This window comes from Ambystoma mexicanum, chromosome 2q (assembly GCF_040938575.1).
Source record: "Ambystoma mexicanum isolate Mex_15411 chromosome 2q, UKY_AmexF1_1, whole genome shotgun sequence".
Lineage (NCBI taxonomy): Eukaryota > Metazoa > Chordata > Amphibia > Caudata > Ambystomatidae > Ambystoma > Ambystoma mexicanum.
This window is the reverse complement of record NC_090924.1, coordinates 1,313,904,580-1,313,927,076: the sequence shown is the minus strand read 5'-3', so window position 1 is coordinate 1,313,927,076 and position 22,497 is coordinate 1,313,904,580. Positions and strand designations below refer to the sequence as shown.

At 46.4% G+C, this 22,497-nt stretch overlaps 1 protein-coding gene across 2 annotated transcripts in view; it reads right to left on the bottom strand.

Annotated features, from left to right (window-relative positions):
* LRRC3B (leucine rich repeat containing 3B) overlaps positions 1-22,497 on the bottom strand; it is a 758,203-nt gene that overhangs the window by 522,473 nt on the left and 213,233 nt on the right. The window contains exon 1 of one of the 2 annotated variants that reach the window (XM_069648772.1): positions 2,544-2,624. The exons of the other annotated variant lie outside the window; for it this stretch is intronic. The gene's annotated coding sequence lies outside the window, so the exon portion shown is untranslated. Of the gene's footprint in view, positions 1-2,543; positions 2,625-22,497 lie in introns of those variants that run through there. 2 annotated transcript variants of the gene reach the window in all.

The window sequence follows — 22,497 nt, the reverse complement described above, 5'->3', positions numbered from 1 at the left end:
CCACCAAAAATGTGGTGGTAACATTATTACTGCCACTTTATTACTGCACTGCCAAACTAATATTGAGACAAGCTCCTTTCCTTTTCCTTGCCATATTGCTCACAGCTTTTTTCTCCCTGTGTGCCCTCTCCCACACTTCCCCGCTTCATCATGACCTGGCTCCAGGTCATTCCCAGTACCCACTCCACCCCAAGTCTACCTTATCCACGTCAGTGACATAATGGTATGAGGTCCTATATCTCCGACTTTCATTAGTAGGGTTTTATGAGTAGATGTATAATTGTGACTACAAAGAAAATATAAGCACGGATTCTGAGCATTGGTAAATGTTGAAAGGAAAGGAGAACACTGTTACCTCATTAGGTGACTGCACCTGGGACTGCCTCTTCTGAATATAGCAGTAATACTCACCATACCTATACTGCAAGCACTATTGCCACATGCACAATTACTGCATCTGCCTACTCACTATACAATGCACTAACACCACATGCAGAATTAGCACATTGGGTAGTACCACCTGCAGTCATTCTCCGTGAAGTCATTTCACATAAAAAAAAATGGCTGCAATAACATGCGCTTCATTGCTCTGAGTACATTGGAATCCGGGGAAATAGGGACAGTTGGTGGTAATATCACCACTTCGAACCAAGTTCTTATAAATTGCGTGATCTACTCTCTAAGCAACAACATGGTCAATAATTAATAACAACAGGTGCATCAAGATGTTAGCAACAAATAACAGGGGCTTAATTCACATTTGAATCTCCCCAGAAAATACCATTATGGAGGCAGAGTAGTGTGGCGATGCGGGACATATGCCATGAGGATGTGCCACCTGTCACAAATGACCGGGTCCAAACTTCTTTCTCTCAAAGGGCAATCAGGTAGGTGTGCAGGAGGGCTGCAGTGATGACTGATTGCATTCAGGTTATACGTGTGTTCAGCCATTTTTACCCTTGTGCGTGCACGCGCGTAGCAGTGTCGTGGCCAGGGAGTGTCTATTATTATTAGTTATTTTTTTTATTTTTTATTATTTGTATTTATTTATTTAAATTTGTATAGCACACATCGGCCCTGGGGCATCGTGGCGCTGTTACATAGTGCTTGCTTAGTATAGACTTACATAGGAGGAACAGTAATATACCAATCCGTGGAGGAAATGCGTGTTCATTGATTACAGAGGAACAGCGTAGCATAGCGGGACAGCATGGCAACCTGTGCGAGTGTTCCAGGTTACAGCGACGTGAAATGATTAGTTGAACTAGTTATCCTAAATTATGATTATTATGTGTGTGTGCGCCGGTACCGCATGTCACTCCTGCATAAGTCAGTGCCCCATTTGGCCCAACCCAGTCAAAGGAGTCTGGGCACGCCACTGGCATGTAGTATATTGCATGCTGTAAAGTATGGGAAACTAAAGCATGAGGCAAAATGGGGGCAATACACATTTAATCTGAATGCATGCATACAGGAATTTCCGGTTATATGTGATCTTCCCGACCACAATTACAAAGTGCTGAATTTCACAGTGGAACACATACAGAAAAACACTGGTACCCACACCCCCAAACCCTCTGTGTTTAACCCTTAAAACGCCACCCCAAACCCATCCTGACCCATTTTAACCCCTTTACCCCATTACCCTTTATTTATTTAATGAATGGTCACAGTGTTTTTCTGTGTTTGTGTCCCCTCTGACTTTTACCAACCTGTTTTGTTTCCGATATTTTGACTGGATAACCAATTTCCGAGCAAGCATCTCAGAATAGCTTGGAGATATCTCAACCTTGTATCAGGAGACAGTTTCACTATTTTGCAAGCACATTTCTCACAATGAGGCTTTACGTGTTAACATGGCCTTCAAATGATTGGTCTGTGGCTCTTAAAATTGTGACTTCCCCAATGTTTTGGATTATGACTCACATGATCCCTCAACATTGACTATGCTGCCTAGGCTGATGGGTGTTGTAGTCCAAATATCTGGCGACACAAAGGTTGAAGACCCCTAGCAAAGACCTTTGCGAGTCAGTATACTTAATAATTAAACATTGTAATTGCTGGAATGAAGGATTACAGAGTTTCAAATGGGGGAAGGGCAATCCCCAGAGTGTGTGTCGCAGCGTGTCACCTCCAGAAGCCACTGCATACAGGAATGTCACAAGGACTCCTTCTGGGTAGGTCACAGTGCATGGGACATCTTGCTCAGCGGGCACTGGGATGGTTCACTGAACCGTGTGATGGTGGCATGCGAACATCAGGTGATGTATTCTGTCCAGCACTGACCTGGGTCAGATTAATGTCAGCACTCTGCAGTGGAATGGCCGGCGTGCCCATCCAATTGCTCCCTAAACTCATTGAAGCCTGCAGTTCTCATAAATGCAGGAATATTAGATTCCGTAACTTAATAATACTCTGCCTCAAAATTGAAAAATATGTTGCCATCAGGGGCGCTGAACTGTGTTACCCTCCTCACTCCTCCACCCACCAGAAACATGATCATGGCCTTTTTTGAGGTTGCCTGCCAGGTGATCAATTGCTACCTGGTGCAGTATTGGGTTTCCATGATAATTCTCTGATGTCCCACCCAGAGGAGCTGTGTGAAGGCCTGCTGCCTCGTGCCAGAAAGGCCTGTCTTCTTATGTGCTACACGGTTCAAACTGAGAGTTCTGTCGCCATTGTGACGTCATCAAACAGGCAGGCAACGTTCTAATCCTGAAGTCGTATTGTTGGGTGGCGAGGTCAGGAACAGTATGGGAGATGCTATGCCTGAGCAGAAATAGAAGGGTTTCCTGGACATGAAATGCTTCTCGGTATCATATCACTGCTCCCTGCCTGGAGTTGGTTTTGAGACAGGAGCGCATTGTCCTTATTTTAACTCCTGCATTCAGAATATGGCATTTTCAATGGATTCTTGTGAAATTCGCCAGCTTTTAGCATGTGCAAAAAGCAGGCAAATTCCATAGCTGGTGTAAATCAAAGGGGGCTACTTTTTCGGCAGCCCTGAGTAGTTCAGTAGTTTACGCCTTGACTTACGACTTTGGGTCATTTTGACAATGTTTCCCACTCTGCCTGTAACATATATTTACTGATCCCCCCCCCATGACATTCACATGCAGGCGTACAGCAAATAGATTCACATGGAATCTGCCTGTATGGAGCATCTTCTCAAAGCAGGCGGAGTCCATAGGAATCCATTGTAAAAGCCAACTTCAAAGCGTTCTTTTCAGACAGTGTTGACATGTTTTACACAACGGATTGTAAAAGTCGATTCACCTGTTTTTACTCTTTAATTTTGCACTACGTTTTGTAAAGGTGGAAAGTTAAGTGTGTTGAACCCAACAGTGCATAAATGGGCGGGTATTATAGCTCAGTGGCAGTGAGCTCTTCTTGGAAGCAAGACGGCGCAGAATAAAAAACCAACTATAACACTGTTGTTCCCATGCATGCAATTACCACTTTTAACGAAATTACCCACACAAGGGTTTTGCAGGTGGGGCGCGGGGATGCAGAGTCGCAAACGTGTCTCCTCTCCTAGCCCCACACTGCCTGCAAGACAACATGAGAATGCCTACTCCCCCTAGCATAAAAGCAGGGCGTGAAATAGTCACGCCTACTGATTCTCGCCAGGGACGATCAGGAGCCGCACATGCTTTTCTCTGCTACCACTTTACTGGAAAGGCTATTTGAGTATTAATATTGCATAGGATGCTTTTCCCTTGTCAAATGAACTTTTTTTGTTATTTGTGCTACCTTTATATGCCACTGGAATTTATCTCGTGGTAGATTGCTGGGGCCTGGGTATGATAGGATAGGCTATTTATCACACTATAAATACCCAGAGGTTTCTAAGCACGGACCCGGGGATCCAACCTGTGTTGCTCTGTGTCGCCTTGCTTCCAAGGCGAGCACATTGCCTAGGCGAGCACGTTGCTGCTGAGCTAGCCTCCCGAGACCTTTCAATACTCCCTGTTCAGGGAAGTCTTGAACTTATTTCCCTTACTCAAGTTTTGCGCATGTGTCCATGTGTCTGTGCTTTATACATCTTTTGAAATGCTAAGGATTGTGTGCATCTACATTTATTTTGAATGTTCTCTGTAATCAATCTTATATTTTTATGTGATCTTGTTTGGGCATAAGTGCATGCTACAGACCAACAATGCTTACACTTCGGTGTTGCTTCTCCCCTGCATGCAATTTTAAACTCTGCTAAAGTGGAGAGTAATTGTTAAGACTAAATAAAGGCAAAATTGCCTTTGCTCTTCACTTTTACTAAACACTATGGGGCTCATTTTCAAAGTTCCTGTTATTAGGTGGCGGTGACGTGCTATGTTTACACTTTGTGTAAAAAGGGCCCCCCGTCTAATTTTCCTCATTTGCACAGCAGACTACAAAAGGGAAGTGTAGGGAAGTGTAAAAAGGCAGCGTGCACGCTTGTAGGCCTTACGTTTGCACTAAGGCTGCCTTCCATGTACACATGCCATGCGGCGTTAACAATGGATTCCTATGGCTTCCGTCTGCTTTTTGAGGGAGTAACAAGCAGGCTGACTCCATAGGAATCCACAGCATGAAAATGCATGGTGGCGCTAATGCTGGAGTATTTGTATGCCAGAGAGGAATGGGCGGCAGGATCATATCTTACAATCCGCCCCTCCTCTCTGCTATGCAAATAAATGTAAATGAGGCGTAACGTACATGAAAGGCATAAACGCCTTACGCAAGGGTTTTACACTTTTCAGTTACGTTACACCCCACCCCAACTTGTCTTCAAATTCGCTTTGCAGACAGTGTTTTATAAAGGATTCTAATGGAACCCACCTTCACATTAGCAGGGCATATTCCATTGGAATCCATTGGTTTCACGCCTCATGCAGATTTAAATCCAAATGCTCTCCAGAGGCGAAGGAGAAGAGCAACGCAGCGATGATATCTGGGCTTTGCTACCACCGCCACCCCCATGCCTCAGCACATCTGTAAATTGATGTGGAGCACCAAAGGAAAGCATAAATTGCTCTTGCACTTTTTTTCTATGCTGCACTTCCTTAACAAATGAGCCTCAGATTGATCAGGTTTAGAAGTTTGTATTCCGGTGAAACCCAGGTCTAATGTGTTCAACAGCCAACAACTTACCAATAGATGGCATCCTTCCCCCTAACGTATGGGCATACATTCCTGAGTCAGGGGGGGTGCAGGGGTACAGTTATGCATTGCAGAGAGCAGGCCATCTGGGCCTGTTTTATGAAATGTAGGCCAAACGTCAGAACAGTGCTTGGTTCTACCAAGATAGCATGTCTGTCAAGTACAGCGTGCGCGCGTGTGCGTGCGCGTGTGTGTCTATGCCCAGCAGAACCTCTGGCATAACCCAATTGCTCCACTACCCTGTGAGGGTGTGTCAGAGTCCCACACCCTTGCACAGTGTTAATCCGATTTCCTCGACATAGAGGTAACCACGCCCCCACAGGGTCGTACAACCATGGTCTGCATCGATGATCCCCAGCATGTCCTTGAAAGGTTGTCAGATGTCATTTGTCAGACCAGCTGCATCATTTCAGCGCATTGGACGAACAGGCTTCCTTTATCCAATTGAGGTTCGAACTATTAAGCCCCCTAAACTCCATCTCTTGAGCTAGAATCATCAAGCGCGCTTCCTTCATCTAGTCCAGGTTTTTCAGTCAGCAGCATTTTACATGCTATGGCTTGTAGATCTATGATTATGGTGGGGTGAAAGCAACTGTGAGCCCCAATATGCAAAGAGTTGTCTGCTGAAGGCACAACACTTAACATTGGCCACTTTTCAGCTTTTGTTCCGTTATTTCTGCTACCCTTTTGGGCATGCAGACCTGGGGCCTGCTCAGCGGTCAACAAAGACTTCAATTTTTCCAATATCCAGTATGGCCAGTACTTGCGCCTTCCCGGAGAGCTGGGCCAATTGGAGAGGAGGCGGAGAGGACCACATCTTTACTCGACTGGGACCCCAGTGCCTTCACACTTTCCTTCTGGAGGTCCTCATCAATGAACTATGTTTTGCAGGCACATGCCCGCTGGTCCCCTCTCTGCATGCCCTCACATGCTGGAATACCATAGCTCTTCATTGATGCCATTGTTCATGACTCCCAGTCTGGATCGTGCCCAGGAGGTTCGGTTGCTGCCAGATGCAAGTGAAGATTTCTACCTGTATCCTGCTGGACTGGAAACTCAGTGTCTACGGTACCTTCCCATGCAATTGTACTATTTCCACATACAATCATATCATGGAATTGCGCCCCTCTCTCTCGGCTTTTGATGTTGGCTAGATGAGTGGAGATCGCTTCATCGGTCCCAATCGTCTTCCTTAATGGAACCCTTGGAGGACCTTCTTTCGGCTTCTACTTGAATTGGCTGAGCAGATTTTCCTAACCACTTTTATTCACTGACTTAAGGAGCTTTATTTACAAGGCAGGCGTGTCTCTTCCATGATATGCCATTGAGAATGCTTACATTAATGTATGTACACATCAATTCCGGCAGTAAGATCATCAAGGAGAGTTGGATCTTCGGCTTCAGAGAAACCGCCAAAGCAGTAGATCCTTCAAAAGAGCGGTTTCCAGTATTCAGTAACTAAGAGACAATTCCTGACGCTGACATGACTTTTCCTTTTCACAAGGTATCATTAATGAATGAGTCCGATTGACCTTAAAATTCATTAGTAATTAATTTATTGATCATTACAATGCTGATGGAGTTCACTTAAGGGGATCTTTTAACATGATAAAACATGCACTACTTGCGCAGGCATTCACATGAATCTTTTATTCGGCTTTTATCTGTCATAGGAAAAGATCCTTCGCCACGCTCCTACATGCACCAGGCAGCCCGCTTGCACCTCTCTCTCAACGGACTTCAACACTGAACGAAGTCGTATTCGGAAGCGGTGGCTGTGCACATTACCACCAGTAAACGCTTGCATTTTAGTTTCACACTTTGTATTGCGCATGATCTGAACCACAAGCCAGGTCTGCTTATCTGACCACATGCACAAATCTGAACGTCAGCATTGTGCACATGTTGAGCCCAGAAGAGGTTAGAGCAAGTGCATCCCAGGGACAATCAACTCTGACCAAGCAAAGGCAGCCCGCGAACCGCATCAGTGTCCACCAATCAGACAGAAAATCGTGCTAAAAAGATCTGCATGGCCCCCATTTCTTTTTTTAGAAATTCTGCTTGTCCCAACCAAGCAGAGAATCACATTCAAGCTACTTCAGCTGGCCCCGACTAAGAAACAGATCTACCTGGTCCCCAATAAAGCAGAGAGTTGCATTCAAGATAAACTACGTCTCCCCAATTCAGCAGGGAATCTGCCTGGCTCTCAATCAAGCACCAAATCACATTGAAACTGGTCTGTCTGACCCCGATTGAGAATAGAATCTACCTGACTCTTGGCTAAGCATATCATTCTATTTGAGACGCTCTACAAGCCCTGTGATTGAGCGGATAAATTGTGTGGATCGCTGCCAAGCAGGCAGCTGCATTCAAGCTATTATACGTGGTCCCATATTGGGCAGAGAAGCTGCATCTCTTCGGATCAAGCAAGCCATTTCATTAAAGCTGCTCTACATAGCACCACTTGAGTGGAGGACCTGATTGACAATACAATCTGCTTGACTTTCAATCAAGCAAACAATTGTATTCAAATGAGACCATGCATGCCATGTATGCCTTGTTTTACTCTTGTCTATCTGTTCCTGCAGACTATGGTGCGTTATAAATAAATAAAAAATAAATTAAATTTCTTTCTGGTAAAGCAAGCAAACATCTGCTGTCAATCTACTCTACATTGCCAAGGTGGGTTGAGAAGACAATCAGCCGTGCCCACGATCGAGCCGACAATCCCATTCTAACTGCTCTATCTGGTCCCCAATTGACCAGAGAATCTGACCAGCTCTCAGTCAAGTAGACAATTGAAGTCTACCTGCTCTATCTGGTCCCCGATTGAGCAGAGAACCATCCTTGCTCTTGATCTCTGAGTGAATCCCTTTTATTAAACAACTTTATTGTACAGGTTACAGATAAGCAATTATAACCAAACATTTCCAAAACGAAACATCAATGAACGTCTACCAAAATGCAACAAACCAAGATTAGAAACCAGAAAAAAAGGAAGAGAGATTAACAACCTATGGAATACAGTTCACCCCATAGGAATAGGTATGGTAGATGCACATTATATTTGGTACCAAGAAAAAGAAGATTCAGGGAAGGATGCCTGTACTCCATGAGGGGATGATTTATGAGGGGAAGGCAGTAACATGTATCCCCAAACCCCCCCCCACCCACCAGATTTGCAAATGGGCTTTGTCTAGCCGTACATGTGTAGGTAGAGGCCCGACATATCTCTAAACATGTCTATGTCTCCCATTTATTTATTGAATGCTTATTCTGGAGATGAGTTGACAGATCATTGACTCAGTTGTCGACATACAGCCCTAACAATGACGCCCAGTTCCGTCACACAAGTACCAGCGCTGGCTATTCAGGGAACCTTCGAGCACTGGATGATGCAGGTATGGTGGACCGCTGGTGGCAGAAAACCTGTCTCATAATGTACAGAGGACGAAATCCACAATATGCAAGTCTATGCAAAAAGGACAAGCCTCCCATTGTGAAGAGCTCCTCTGCACTCGACCTAGGACTGGTCTATAAGTAATAAAATACAATAATATAACATTGGCACCAATGTAATATGTTGAAGCTACTCTACATGTGAATTTGCCAGACAGGGACAGACATCTGTAAGACACATTCAAGAATAATAGATGCATCTTCCACAGTGGGTTATTGCTGTAAGGGGGTGACTTGGCTTAAATAAAAGATTCTTAATATAATGGCACAGTGAGCTCCAGGGTCAGCACTAAGCACCACTATCACTCAATCACTCTTGAAACAAATGGGAAATAAATATATAGAGCAAAAAAAGGACTTGTCATATATTTGTACTTACTTACTACCCATCTGAGAAGCCGCCCCTCTATTAAGGTAGCTGTATAGTAAAGCAAAGTGTTTCACCAAAGTATGCATGTGCACGCGTAACCTGTCGCGCGGCACAGTGTCTTGTATTGTAATTTTAATACTTCAGCCAAAAATAATTTAAACACAGTGTCACTTCAGATTTGATTTTGTAACCCGACGACAGACATCTCTCAAATTTATCGTACAATTATAGAAATATATCGCCTTCTATGGTACTTGTCAGCGTTACGTCACAGCTATGCTTTGAGGGTACTAGGCAAGAGCCCTTAGAAGCATATGCATTTTACGGAAAGCCAAATCATAAGGAAAAAGACACTGGCCCTCATTACGAGGTTGGCGGAATGGGTTTACCGGCACCGGTAATGGTGCCAGTGCTGGTAAACCCATTCCGCCCTATTATGAGGTCTCCTCGTAGGACCCGGTAAGGACGCCTGGTTATAAACGGGCCCGTTGTTAGCTCCTTCCCCATTCCCATTGAGCCTTATGGGGGCTCGAATGGAAATGGGGATGTTCCGGGTCCGGGTTCCTCATTTGAGGAACCCGGGCCCAGTATGCGGTAAGGAGGCAACCATGCCGCTAAATGCGGCATGGTTACCTCCAACCTCGTAATGAGGGCCACTGACTTGTTCTTAATAAACACTCTCAAACTGCTGTAATGGTTTGGTTTTAGCTACACCTCGCAGGTTATTTTCAATATAACACGCATTGGCAAAGCAAACAGTTTTGGCTTTTGTGAAGGCATGGGATAGGCATTAGCCAGGCTGTACCATAATGGTACAACCTGGTCATAAAATTGCAACAGCCAGAAAGTGGTGTGAGTAACTGTACATATGGCTGCAATGAAACAGTTGACTTTTCCGTAGCATGTTTTTAATCAGACTTTAGTGCAAGCGACAGATGTGAGGAAGCACTTAATGTTTTAAATCAAGTGGCTGAAAGCACACTTGTTTAAGAAATGTTGTATTGCAGCAATAGCACATTTACATGAGCATTTATACCATTAACTACCTGGAAGACTGATAAGAAACAACACTGGCAACCCCTATACAGCACACAGTTTGATGTTAACACTTGAAAGACATACCTTAAACAGATCCCAATAGGGCGTGCATTGGATGCGGAGGAGAAGGTAGTGGTTGGAAATGGCCATAGGGATTCGCATGGCCTGGGGCAGTCAATGGGTAAAATACCTAACACCACCCAACGGCTAAGTACCTTGCCACACAACCAATCCCCTTCTTGTCTACACTTCAATACAATAGTTTCAGTTTATAAGTGGTGCTTAAGGACCGCCTAATAGCCAAAACTAAAGAGTCAATGAAAGGGACGGGAAAACCAACTTATTATTTTTTTATGTTCTTATTTTGTTTAGCACACTCCAGTCACCAAGTAGTGATTTTGTGTTATTTAAGACTATGCAACCCGCAGTGCTTCAGATGTGTCGGCCTTCAACTCCCATCATACCTAGCCAGTATGTCTTATGGTTGTGCACCACGGCTTTAGAAAGTGTTAGGAAAGATTTCATATTAGAATGTAATTTTCCCTCCATGTGTCAACCCCCAAACTTTTTGCTGCTGTTTTACACCGTGATCTAACCTTTGACAGAGAAGCGCAGCCCTCAGCCGCACTCCTCTGGGCTTTTGCTCACTTCTTATGGGGAAACTGACATGCCCTTAAGACAGTCAGTACTGGGAGACTTTGTTTCCCTTAGTCCTTTCCTCATGTTGCAGCTTTTGTGCAACATGTAACAAGAGTGCAATGTAATTTACTTTACCGCACCCTTGGGTCTCTAGTCATTTCCAAAGCCCTAGAAACTCTCGCTGGACTTTTTATGAACTGTCCAGATGTGTCACGGACAGGACTGGTGGCAGCTATCGTTTTTCTTATGTTTTGAACCCTTTCTTGCCATATTATCCACGCTTACCGCGTTTGGCACGAATAAGTGGCCTGGCTCCAAAATGGCCAGGCCACGAGGTTCTTTGTCCTGACCTTTGGCCATCTTGCCTCTTCACCTTCCCCTGGTCGAGCCTACCCGAGTCCGTCCTTATTTGGTCATGCACGTTCCTGCGAAACCCAAAGCTTTCACGGGCTTCTGCATGCCTGTGTGTGTGCCTCCAGGATGTGGGCTGGGATGTCTGCTCCCAATACACATCCTGGGTGGCAGAGAGTCTGGAGTGTCCTGAATGCCTGGGACCACTTTGGTCCGTGATTGGTCCACGTATGGAGGGAGTGTTTGTGAGCAGATCCCCCATTGGGTCCTCTCCGTTTTGGCGCAAAGGGAACTTTGGATAAGAGGCGGCCAAAATCACCACTACCATGTCAATCTCCTGAGTTCACACGAACAAAGGATAAGGAGCCAAGTATCCTGCAACAAGAAGCCGAGTCGAGGAGCCGCTGGTGACCCGCTGGAAGGTTTGGCACCCTGAGCCTGCTGTTGTCCTGCGAGACCCCTCTGCATCCGATCGTCCTAGAAGGTCTGCGAAGGCGCTTCGACCCATTGGAATAGTGGGACCAACTATTCTCGGCACCTTCATCAAACCCTGCAAGTAAGCCTCTTCGAAAGTGTCCCTGGGCAAACCAGTGGTCTGACCAGCTTACATGGGACGTTTGCTCTTTCACCGCTGTGGTTTCGAGGAAGCCCTCGAAACTTGGTATACTGCTTGCTCTGTGTCCACGGCACCCTCACACCGAATTTCGTACACTTGGCATTCCCAGTTCTGAAGTGAGACGAGTGCGGCACCAAGATAGGATTGGCTAAATAGTCCGCCCGGACCGGAGTAAATGCGGTTACCGTGTTACCATGCTGTGGCAACAACCTGTGCAAGTTTGCTGCACTTGTGACCCCCTTGACCCTGAAGCCTGCTACCGCGGAAACTACACGGTGTCGAGACGTCATGATTGTCACATTCGAACCTGCCAGCTAAGCGGACTGAACTGGCGAAGTCTGGGTCTGCCTGCGTCGGGGACCGGTGAGTAGTCCATACCCAACCGGTGGACCCTAGCACAGGAACCCATTTCTTTTCCACCGCTGTTGCGAAATTGCGACTCTATCCCGCACTCTCAACCTGCCTCTGCCCGCAAGTGGAGGTCCTGCTTGAATAGTGGGTCTCGTTCTTCATCAACCTTCTCCGCCTTCCTGAGCTGCTAGTGACCCTTGAAGAGACCCTATTTTGTCCAGTGGCACAAGCGCGTGCATGTACTATTGAGCATAAGGCTCCTCTCTTCATAGGGCTTGGACTGCCTCTTAGTTAGGTGTATTCTTGATGTGGAACTGGGTCTAAAGATTACTTGCACTGCCTGTTTTCCTCCCCATCTAGGTGGTCTACATATTTCGTGCTTCTTAATCCGTTAGACCCCTCTGGTCTTGTATATATATCGTGTTGATTGTGATGTGTTGGTTTACTTCAGTATTATTGTGATTCTTTGCTATGGTCTATATTACAAAGGCCTTGCAATAAATATGTCTATATTTTTAATATAACACCTGTCTGGAGTAATTTGTAAGTGTCTTTACTTTGTATGCTCATTGAGGTCTTTCAGTCACCCTCACCCCTCTGGAGACTTAGTCTTGACCGCCTGACATAGCTACCCTGATTGGTCTGGCTTGTCCAGAGGTTACTCTGTTCCAAGAAACTAGGTTGGCCTTCTGAACCTCTGCCCCTCCAGGTCAGAGTTCAGAAATCCCTCTTAACAGAGAGTTATCCCACTTAACCTCAATCTGGGTGTATAGTTCCAGGGAGCAGCCAGCAGGCAACCAAAGCATTTCAGCTGACCACTTGGGAATCCCCCTGCTCAGATGCTATGAAGGTTTCATCCATAGAGAAGATTCACAGCGGCATTGTACCATGAATCAGTGTTTCACAGGTGTCAGACACTTTAGGGTCCCCATTACAAGGTTATGGGAATGTCAATAAGAAGGGAGTTTGGTGTCATAAACCTGTGACAATAGTGTGGTCTTTCAGGTATGTCTGAATGATACACGGTTTGGTGGGGTCTTGCGTGGAGGGTCCAGAGCATTCCAAGGTGCAGGGGCCAGTGCCTTGCTGGATTAGCCACCCTATTTAGCCATTCCTATCGTGGTGCTGTACAGTGAGAAGGACTGGCTGGACTCCAGCTCTTAGTGGGGATTAGCCAGCCTATTTAGCCAATCCTATCTTGGTGCTGCACAGTTAGAATGATTGGCTGGACTCCAGCTCGTAGTGGGGAATAGCCACCCTATTTAGCCATTCCTATCATTGTGCTGCACACTGAGAAGGATTGGCTGGACTTGAGCTCCTAGTAGGGATTAGCCACCCTATTTAGCGAATCCTATCTTGGTGCTGCACACTGAGAAGGATTGACTGAACTCCAGCTCTTAGTGGGCATTAGCTACCCTATTTAGCCATTCCTATCATGGTGCTGCACACTGAGAAGGATTGGCTGGACTTGAGCTCCTAGTAGGGATTAGCCACCCTATTTAGCCAATCCTATCTTGGTGCTGCATGCTGAGAAGGAATGGCTGGACTCCAGCTCTTAGTGGGGATTAGCCACCCTACTTAGCCATTCCTATCTTGGTGCTGCACACTGAGAAGGATTGGCTGGACTCCAGCTCTTAATGGGGATTAGCCACCCTATTTAGCCATTCATATCTTGGTTCTGCACACATAGAAGGATTGGCTGGACTTGCGCTCCTAGTGGTGATTAGCCACCCTATTTAGCCATTCCTATCCTGGTGCTGCACACTGAGAAGGTTGGCTGGACTTGAGCTCCTAGTGGGGATCAGCCACCCTATTTAGCCATTTCTATGTTGGTGTGGCACACTGAGAAGGATTGGCTGGATTTCAGCTCCTAGTGGGGATTAGTCACCTTATTTATCCATTCCTATCTTCGTGCTGCACACTGAGAAGGATTGGCTGGACTTGAGCTCCTAGTGGAGATTAGCCTCCATATTTAGCCAATCCTATCTTGGTGCTACACACTGAGAAAGATTGGCTGGACTCCAGCTCTTAGTGGGGATTTACCACCCTATTTAGCCATTCCTATCATGGTGCTGCACTATGAGAAGGATTGGCTGGACTTGACCTCCAAGCGGGGATTATCCACCCTATTTAGCCATTCCTATTTTGGTGCTGCACACTGAGAAGGATTGGCTGGTGTCCAGCTCTTAGTGGGGATTAGCCACCCTATTTAGCCATTCCTATCTTGGTGCTGCACACTGAGAAGGATTGGCTGGTTTCTAGCTCTTAGTGAGGATTAGCCACCCAATTTAGCCATTCCTATCTTGGTGCTGCACACTGAGAAGGATTGGCTGAACTTGAGCTCCTAGTAGGGATTAGTCAACCTACTTAGCCATTCCTATTTTGGTGCGGCACACTGAGAAGGAGTTGCTGGACCCCAGCTCTTAGTGGGGATTAGCCTCCCTATTTAGCCATTCTTACCTTGGTGCTGCACACTGAGAAGGACTGGCTGGACTTGAACTCCTAGTGGGGATTAGCCACCCTATTTAGCCATTCCTATCTTGGTGCTGCACACTGAGAAGGATTGGCTGGACCTCAGCTCTTAGTGGGGATTAGCCACCCTATTTAGCCATTCCTATACTGGTGCTGCACACTGAGAAGGATTGGCTGGGCTTGAGTTCCTAGGCGGTTTGGTGGGGTCTTGCGTGGAGGGTCCAGAGCATTCCAAGGTGCAGGGGCCAGTGCCTTGCTGGATTAGCCACCCTATTTAGCCATTCCTATCGTGGTGCTGTACAGTGAGAAGGATTGGCTGGACTCCAGCTCTTAGTGGGGATTAGCCACCCTATTTAGCCAATCCTATCTTGGTGCTGCACAGTTAGAATGATTGGCTGGACTCCAGCTCGTAGTGGGGAATAGCCACCCTATTTAGCCATTCCTATCATGGTGCTGCACACTGAGAAGGATTGGCTGGACTTGAGCTCCTAGTAGGGATTAGCCACCCTATTTAGCGAATCCTATCTTGGTGCTGCACACTGAGAAGGATTGACTGAACTCCAGCTCTTAGTGGGCATTAGCTACCCTATTTAGCCATTCCTATCATGGTGCTGCACACTGAGAAGGATTGGCTGGACTCCAGCTCTTAGTGGGGATTAGCCACCCTACTTAGCCATTCCTATCTTGGTGCTGCACACTGAGAAGGATTGGCGGGACTCCAGCTCTTAATGGGGATTAGCCACCCTATTTAGCCATTCATATCTTGGTTCTGCACACATAGAAGGATTGGCTGGACTCGAGCTCCTAGTGGTGATTAGCCACCCTATTTAGCCATTCCTATCCTGGTGCTGCACACTGAGAAGGTTGGCTGGACTTGAGCTCCTTGTGGGGATCAGCCACCCTATTTAGCCATTTCCATGTTGGTGTGGCACACTGAGAAGGATTGGCTGGATTTCAGCTCCTAATGGGGATTAGCCACCCTATTTATCCATTCCTATCTTCGTGCTGCACACTGAGAAGGATTGGCTGGACTTGAGCTCCTAGTGGAGATTAGCCTCCATATTTAGCCAATCCTATCTTGGTGCTACACACTGAGAAAGATTGGCTGGACTCCAGCTCTTAGTGGGGATTTACCACCCTATTTAGCCATTCCTATCATGGTGCTGCACTATGAGAAGGATTGGCTGGACTTGACCTCCAAGCGGGGATTATCCACCCTATTTAGCCATTCCTATTTTGGTGCTGCACACTGAGAAGGATTGGCTGGCGTCCAGCTCTTAGTGGGGATTAGCCACCCTGTTTAGCCATTCCTATCTTGGTGCTGCACACTGAGAAGGATTGGCTGAACTTGAGCTCCTAGTAGGGATTAGTCAACCTACTTAGCCATTCCTATCTTGGTGCGGCACACTGAGAAGGAGTTGCTGGACCCCAGCTCTTAGTGGGGATTAGCCTTCCTATTTAGCCATTCCTACCTTGGTGCTGCACACTGAGAAGGACTGGCTGGACTTGAACTCCTAGTGGGGATTAGCCACCCTATTTAGCCATTCCTATCTTGGTGCTGCACACTGAGAAGGATTGGCTGGACCTCAGCTCTTAGTGGGGATTAGCCACCCTATTTAGCCATTCCTATACTGGTGCTGCACACTGAGAAGGATTGGCTGGGCTTGAGTTCCTAGTGGGGATTAGCCACCCTATTTAGCCATTCCTATCTTGGTGCTGCACATTGAGAAGGATTGGCTGGCCGTGAGCTCCTAGTAGGGATGTACTTAAAGTTAGATCCGGAAAATAGGTAGGCCCTTTGTGTGGTGCATACACTCTTTGTGTGATCCTTGGCACCACTGGAAAACCAATTTGAGGGCATTAGCGACTGACGTGTTCCGGTCCATTTTCTAGAGACCCAGACTGATTCTGGGTCTTTGTAATTTACAGATTTAGGCAATTTGTCTGTATACACGATGCTTCAGTAGCTTGATCTTTATCGCACACTAGAAATCTGTTTGATCCACGGGTGGTTTGATCAGTGATGGAGATGGAAAAGAAAATACTCTGGAGACATCTCCTCGTTGGGGGTGGGGCCCAAGGAGATGGGGCGCAGCCGAGGTGCTTGGCCCTGATACATAGTATCTTATCATGTAGCCCAAGACTTGGTGATTTACATAAAAGCAAAGACCATTTGAAACATGTCTGTGATAGTGATTCGTGTGCTGAGTCTTCTGAAGCTCATGCTGCTCGTGTGCTGAGTCTTGTGAAGCGCAGGCTGCTCGTGTGCCGAGTCTTCTGAAGCGCAGGCTGCTCGTGAGCGGAGTCTTCTGAAGGGCAGGCCGCTCATGTGCCGAGTCTTCTGAGGTGCAGGCCGCTCGTGAGCCGAGTCTTCTGAAGCACAAGCTGCTCGTTTGCCAAGGCTTCTGAAGCGCAGGCCGCTTGTGTGCTGAGTCTTCTGAAGCTCAGGCCGCTCGTGAGCCGATTCTTCTGAAGCGAAGGCTGCTCGTGTGCCGAGTCTTCTGAAGCGCAGGCCGCTCGTGAACCGGGTCTTCTGAAGCTCATGCTGCTCGTGTGCCAAGTCTCCTGAAGCTCATGCGGCTTGTGTGCCGAGTCTTCTGAAGCGCATGCTGCTCGTGAGCCGAGTCTTCTGAAGCTCATGCTGCTCGTCTGCCGAGTCTTCTGAAGCGCAGGCCGCTCGTGAGCTGAGTCTTCTGAAGCTCAGCCTGCTCGTGAGCCAAGTCTTCTGAAGCGCAGGCCGCTCGTGAGCCGAGTCTTTTGAAGCGCAGGGCGCTCGTGACCCGAGTCTTCTGAAGCTCATGCTGCTCGTGGGCCGAGTCTTCTGAAGATCATGCTGCTCGTGTGCCGAGTCTTCTGAAGCGCAGGCGCTCGTGTGCCGAGTCTTCTGAAGCGCAGGGCGTTAGTGAGCTGAGTATTCTGAAGCTCATGCTGCTCGTGTGCCGAGTCTTCTGAAGTGCAGGCTGCTCGTGTGCTGCGTCTTCTGAAGCGCAGGCTTCTCGTGTGTAAGAGCTTGGCTTGGAAACAGGAATTTAGGAGTTTTCTAGGCTAGCCCCCGAGCTTCAGGAGTCAAGACAATCTCTATCAGAGCAGGGCTCTGCTCTCGTTCCCCCAATTTCCTACACTGGGTTGATGCGAGTAATGCACACGAAGCATGTTAGATGATAAACTCAGTCCATATACATAGTATTTACCTGCAGCCTTAAAGGAGTGATCCCATCAATGGTGACATCCCTCTCTGGCCCCTTGATGGCCCTACATTTCTTATTCAGGCTTTGAGTCCTTGCCCATGAATTGGGGCCATTTAAATGATTACTTGCAGCTCAAACGAGACATCTAGTCTTTGAAAACACCTCTCCCTATCAGAAATGTCAATGTCCCTTGCTATTCATTTTCCTCTTTAAGAAATGACAGCTCCTTAACACCTTGGTCCACACCTCCTGTGTGGACCAATGCTCCTCAAACGGGCATTGGGTGATCTACCGCCCTAAACCCGTGTCCTCCCCTGGTTGCTTGTAGATCCCTTGCTGCCAAATTGCCCACCTTCTCCCTCACCTGTTGTTAGTTCCAAGACCCCTTGTATTGATCCCTCACTGTATATTTCCCTCTATAATAATAATAATTACCTGGTTTGGCACCATGTCAGTAGCTCTGTTTTTGGGGATTGATTGATTCATGTACTTTAGTCGGAATGTCGCCCAGTGGATAACCTAATATCATCCTCTGCCTTCGCTCACATCCAATCACAAGAAGGGAATTTGTGTTGCTGACCGGTTGTTTGCAAATCCCGGTGAGTATTCCATTGATGGCTTAAATTCATGACTCTAGGACACATGATATGTCGGCAAAGTCCAGTATTACTTCACTGGAAGCAAATAAGGCAACCGATGGATCCCTGTCCCACTTGCAAAATAGTTTATGTGCCCTGGGGCCATTTACCAGTTGACCAAATGCAGCTGGTTTTACTGGGTGCAGATGCTGATACTGTGCTTTTTAGGTGTTTATTAAACTGTTATAGACAAAACTCCAGTTCGAGTTAGTTGGTTAATGGAACTTATTAATGATGCTTCTTGATTTGAGTTGCTGTTTGTATTTGACCCATATAATATCTTTCATTTCTCTATGCTGGACATATAGAGCCTGAGTGTACAAAATGCTAAAATACTTGACTCTCAGTGGTAGGTATGTCTGACGCGACCCAACGCGACATTGTCAGGCCATAAGAGAAACCTATCGGTGCCAGGTGCCAGCTGCCGTGGCACCACGCACTGGATTGGCATTTCAAAGCCAGTGGAGCCTGGCAGAAAACTGTTATTTGTCATGAGTATTTACATGTAAAAAAAAAACAGGAAAGCTAGTCCTGGTTTGGCATCTCATGCTTTCCATCACAATGGCGGTGCAGACTGGCAGCATGAAGCATGGAAACCGGTGCAGATTTCCCCATGAAGCTGTTTGATTGGGCACTGAAATGTGACTCAGATAAGCACCACCGAAAGAGCAGCCATTTGATTGGCTTGATATTCCAGAACCTAGTTCTGTTTCTGCCTTCATAGTGCATGCACCTATAAGCAATCAAACTCGGTGTGCGATGGTGACCACCATACGTGATAATGACCTTCATATGCAATGATGACCTTCCTGTGTGATGACGACATCCATATGTGATGATGACCTCCATTTGTCATAATGACCTTCATGTGTGATGATGACCTCCATGAACATGTGATTGATCCTCAGGAGGACATCTCCATATGTGCCTGTATACATCCATCCAGACAAGCAACATACCTGTCTCTTTTAGTCTCTAAAAGTACTCACCACCAAAATCAAATGTTGGCAAAGCCGAAAGTTTTGACTTTTGTGTAGACATGGGATAGGCCTTTGCCACGCTCTGCCATAGTGGTACCACCTGGCAATAAGATGGCAAAAACTGGAACATAGTTTAATTGCCAGGGCATATGGTAGCAGTGCTTGGCAAATGCCTAATACCTATATGCAAGCCAGCACTTTTGACTTTGCCAAGGCTTGTATTTAGCAGAAACGTTCTTGAAAGGATAGCTCAGGGGCAACGTTCTCACCTTGGAAGCAAGGCCACATGAGCAACACAGGTTCGATCCCCGGGTCCGCGCTTATAAACCTCTGGGTATTAAGCGCATTATAAATAACCTATCATATCATAACGTTAGTGAAAGGAACAGACATACATCAAGTGAGTGAAGATACAGGCACACATGGATAAGACATGTTTATTCCAACAGTAGTTCACATGCAGCTGAAATTAAGCCATTAATACTCAGCAGGATGCTTAGAAATAACAATATCAGAACACGATTGATGTTACTTCTTGACAGGGTGAGCTCAAAAAGATTCCAGGAGGATGTGTTTGAGCGAGGACGGGTGGGTAGTGTGTGGGAATGGCCATGGGGGTGAGCATTATCTTTGCCAGTCAATGGGTGAGTAAATAACCAAGCAACACCCTCAAGCAGGGTGTGTGCCCTTCCTCCCATGTCACCTTCCACGCTGTACTTCAATGCAATAGATTCAGCTTCTAGGTGGCACGTATTCTCCTCACTAGCCAAAATTAAATAAACTGCTTGTAACAAATAGACATTTTGTTTGGCTCTTTTTGCCACCTGTGCAACTATGTTGATGTCTTCAGGCCAGAGGCATGGGCGACTCCTGCCACACAGAGGAGTTTGATTATTGTGGTATAGGATCTGAAGGGGTTCACAGCAAAAATACTAATGTTAAAATTGACATATACATTTAGTTGGCTAAAAATATCCAAGTCAACAATGAGAACTACTTTTTTACTACCTGAAAAATCAATGTATTCCCAATAACCAAATGTAGGGGATTCAATGCCCGCTTTCAGATTCTAATGTGGACATATGCCCAAAGCGAGTTTGCTACAAAAAAAAGGTAAAGTTTATGAATGCTCACATCTGCGGCAATTGTGCAAATTCAGCTTACCCTGATTATGTTATGATCGCAGCTGCATATGCACCCCATGTGCTCATTAAGCAACAGTACCACACATGCTGTCACTGCTATACACAAGGTGGCAATGGAGGTTGGCATCAACTGCATGAACACAGCTCTCTCTGCATCGCCTTATTATTATTATTATTATTATCATTAGGGTATTTATTGAGCACAGATCTAGCTTCAGGAAACAACTGAGCCCTTTACAAGAAGTAAGGGGAGGCCACAATCACGTTATAGGCCTTCGAGAACCAGTATACACTTTTAAAATTGTAGTTGAAACTTAATTGCTTTACAGAACAACAAGTAAATGGGCCTCATTATGTCACAGGTACGGCTGCCGCCGGTACAATTTTTTATCCGGTGCCTGTGAATGGGCAATTACCGGGTCATTACGGCCCTGCCAGACCAGGTAATTGCCCATATATGGGCGTTGGAAAAAAGATGCTTCCCTTTCCCATGGGGAGGCTGGATGCACCTGCACCGTTTATAACGGTGCCGGTGCATCCAACATGCTGTGCTCGCGGGGGCGTTTCTGCCCACCAGGTCCAACCTGGCAGCCAGAAAGGCACCTGCGAGCAAAACTCATAGTTTGCCGGTCCGGGAACTACAGTACTGGCAAACTTACCGGTACCGTAGTTCCCGGACTAGCAAACTTATAATGAGGCCCAATGTCTTTAGGTACATACTAAATTAAATGCTAAAAAATGATTCAATGTTGGTTGCAGAACCTCCACTGTGATGCCTATAGTACATAGGAATGTAAACACTGCTTCAAGGAGAGGTGTAATGACATGGTTAAAACGAATGGCAAATACGAGGATGAAAGATAAGTGTGTGAGTGAATAGGAATTCTACCTTTTCTCATATTCCCCACGAGGCTCAATGTTGCTCGAGCCCTGGTTTTCTCTAGGCTTGTCTATTGCAATAGCCTCCTCCTGAATCTACCTTCTTTCACTCTGCAACCCCTCCAGTTAATCCAGAATAGGACAGCAAGACTTATCTTTGGCCTTAAGCCCAGGGACCGTATCTCTCTTGCACTGAAAAGTCTTCACTGGCTCCTGGTTGCTTCACGGATGAAATTCAAATCCCTCTGTATCATCCACAAGGCTGTCTGGGGACCACACTACCTGCAACTCTCTCTTTGTAAATATTCCCCCTCTAGACCTCCCTGCTTCTCTAGCATCTTTGTGTCTGAAGTGTTTCTCTAATCAGAGGGTAGAAGGTCGATCGCTTTCCTCAGATGGCTCCCTTCTTTGGTACAGCCTGCCCCCCCCCTCTTGTCTTGAGCAGGACTTTCCTGAATTCCAGAAGCTCCTCAAGCCTTTCCTCTTTACTCCTCCTTTTCCCCCTCTCTCCTCTGCCAATCTCACAGTTGCTTGTTTGGTGTTCAGGGCCCTTATACATCTTTGGGCCCTGACAACCCACACCGAAACGCCCCCAGTTTCTGTCTATCCTCAGCACTTGCCTCGGCTCACCCTCCAACCTGGAGGCTTGCGCTTACCTTTCATTGCACTTCACCTGTTGCTGACCCATGAGCACTCCAGCGCCTTTCCCATTCCACCCTCCCTTCTGCACTTGCACGTTCTGAACGCTTCACAATGCGTAGTGGGTGTGTCCTCCCCCCACACTGTATTTAATATTTTGTGAATTTTAATTGTTTCACATCCCCTTGTCCCCTCCCTGTTGCCCTGTGGGAGCTTTGAAACAGTATTTACTTCCTTTATAAGCGCCTAACAAGCGAACAATAAAGAAACAAATAAATAAACATGTCTATTGCATTAACTTTCACCTTGATCGCCACTTGGCCTCTGTGAAACTGGCTGGCAATCTTGCCCTGTAGGACAGCTGGAATGAAAAATCCTTATCTTGCAAGGACGTATATTTTCACCCTGAAATATACAGGAAATTATTGTAAGCCCTACACACTCCCATAAACAATTTGGGCGTAATTAGGGAATCGTTCTAAGCCCCACGCACTCCCACATTCAATTGGAGCTCTCTGCTCCAGAGCGAGGATAGGTAATAAATGTTGTGGCAAAGCATTGTAGCATCAGAACTCACGTTTGTTTGCTTTTCA